Source organism: Octopus bimaculoides, chromosome 9 (assembly GCF_001194135.2).
Source record: "Octopus bimaculoides isolate UCB-OBI-ISO-001 chromosome 9, ASM119413v2, whole genome shotgun sequence".
NCBI lineage: Eukaryota > Metazoa > Mollusca > Cephalopoda > Octopoda > Octopodidae > Octopus > Octopus bimaculoides.
In genome coordinates, this window is record NC_068989.1 from 50,943,276 (window position 1) to 50,946,363 (window position 3,088).

The following is a 3,088-nucleotide window of genomic DNA, read 5'->3' on the forward strand; positions in this document are numbered from 1 at the left end:
TATATATACATATATATATATATACACACACACATACATGATGGGAGTAAATAGACACCGAATTAAACATCGTTTACTGTTTATTCTAACTTTTAAAGGCTTATATGTTTATTACTTGAAATTTTTGTTTCAGGTTCTATATGTGACTGTTTAATCATGCCCTGTACAAAATAAACCTCTGAACTGTCTAAATTGGTGGAGATAGTCAGCATAAAATCACAGAAACCTTGCGATCCCAATTTCTATAGTTAATGGAGTAATTATGCAATTAACCAGAGAGGGTAACGGGTCCACATCATCTTGCCCAGATCAACCAAGTTTCTCTGACAGAACTCTTCTTTTTGCTAAGGGGAGTACGGAGGATAATCCTCGTTGCAAGGCCTCTGACATAGCAGACCACGTTGTTGTCAGTCCCAGAACAGATGCCAAGTATCTCCATAAACTCGGTCACTATGACAGGGCAGCAAGAAGGATGATGTTTTCGATCAGCCAACATCCAGCGGAGAAACGATTGAGCGTGTGAGGCCCTGGAGAGGCCACTAACATTTTGGGACACTGCCATATTCTCTGATGAGTACATATTTTCTGAATTTTCCGATAGTGGTCAAGTGTGTGTCTGGAGACTCTGACATCAAGAATTTGATGTGAAAAGATCGCCGCCAACCATGAAACACGGAAGCTATGCTGTGATGGTCTAGAGAGCGCTTTGGAGCAATGGTTGTTCAGAGCTGGTGGAATTTGCGGGGAACATAATCTTTTCTACTCTAGGCACAAGTCCTGAAATTATGGGGGAGTGGGCCAGTCGATTGCATCGATCCCAGTAGGCAACTGGTACTTATTTATCGACCCTGAATGGATGAAAGGCAAAGTCGACCACGGCGGAAATTGAACACTGAACGTAAAGACAGACGAAAAGATGGGAACGTGATCTCTCATAAATGCATGTCCATATTGCAAAAAGGACTCCTTTCAATCTTCTCCAGCGCTGAAATGATTAAAGAAAGACTATTTATGGAAGATAGGACTCCTTGTCACACGGCTAAAATGACCCAGAATATGTTGCTTGAGAATGGCATTGAAAAGCTTCAATGGCCAATCCCGTTACCATGTATGAACCATATTGCACACCTACTGGATATAGTGGACGGGACACTTCATGAAGATAGCAAGAAAGCATCATCAAAACCAGATAATTTGAGATTACTGCATGGAACTTGGCAAGAAATTCTCTGAGAGAATATTCATCATCTGATTTGATTTGTAACATGTCTAATGGGGTCCCTGCATTGAAAAATGCAAAAGACATGTCTACTAACTATTAAATATTCACATTATAACAATTATTGAATAATTTGATAGTACAATATTAGATTTAAATAAATTTTAATGACTATAAGCATGTCTATTTATTTTTGACATGTCTGTGTATACACTCTCACACGCACAAGCGCGCGCGTACACACACACACACACACACATACACACATGCACACACATAAACAAAAATATACAGCGTACGGTGAATATATTGTCGTCTAAATTAAATGAAAGTAACAGACATCTCAGTTTAAACATATATATTTACCAACATTACAGAAAAATACCTTGAAATACTAAAGAGTAAAATTATTCAATAAAATCGCCATTCGCTGCAACTACGGCTTGTAAACCACTTCAGAATCTCTTGCAACTCTTCTAGACAGTCTCCCTGTTGAAGTTGGAGAATGCTGCCATAATCCTACCTTTCAGTTCATCTTTGGTGTTACAAGGAGTTTTGTTGGTTTCTTGCTCAATTGCGCCCCACACATAATAATCAAGACGATTGAAATCTGGGGAGTTAGGTGGCCAGATATCAGTGGGGGCTGTGGTCAGAGAAAATGTCTGACAACCATGAGTGGGATCTCCTGCATGGTGCAGAATCCTGTCTCCAAACATAGGGTCTGCCAGCAGCCACCCTCATTCTTGACCCAGGGCAGCACTACCTCCTCAACACACTTGATATAAGCCTGTGTGTTGAGTCTGAGGCCGTGTCGGAAGATGACATATATATATATATATATATATATATATATATATATATATATATATATATACATACATGTGTGTGTGTGTAAAAGTAATGATGAATATATGTATTAGTCTACTCGTGCAATTTAATTTCTAGACAACTTATATTTCATATAAAATACATTAACATAAACTTCCCTTTAGACAGTATGTTTATCATATAAATTGAGATTGGAAGGAATTTATGCCAACAATGTTGTTGATATTTTCATCATAATATTTTTGTCGTAGTTGTTAATACTGATTGCCACTTCGATGACAATAGTTTTAAGAGGCAATTTTATGTTTTGCATTGTCTTTCAGTCTTGATTTGTTTATGCTATACGCTAAAGCTAATGTATTATTTCTTAAAATAAATAAAGGCAATAGAGACGTTTAAAGACAAATAGTTATGAAAAAGAATCTTAATAGACAAAATAGACCTCTTTTGTCAAGATTAAATATAAAATGAATCAACAATCACGAAAGACAACCTTTGTAGTTAATATATTTTTAGTACGATTTTTATGTTAATATATTTTAGTACGATTATCTACAATTCGAAATTGATGTCTGGCATATGTATTTGTTTAATTCTTTAAGAATAAATAATGATTGCAAGAGTGAAGTAGATGTCAAAACTTGTAAGATTTAATCTATCTTATTCCATATAAAATACATGCATAAATATTTATAAATAGAGACGCACACATAGACAGATATCTATATATAAGCATACATCTATATATTTAAATAGACAGTGACACTCATACACACGCGCGCGGGCTCTCAGACACACACACACATACACACGCACGCACGCACGCACGCACACACACACACATACACACACACACATATATATGATATTAATGTTTGTTTTTATGTTCAATTATAATGAAAAAAGTGATGGCATGTTGTCAACTTAATGTGACAGTCCCATGAAAGGGAAGAATGCTACTGCTATTTAGAACCAGGAAACCACGACGCCATATGACGTCGTGGTTAAGAGCTCGGGCTACTAACCCCAAGATTCCGAGTT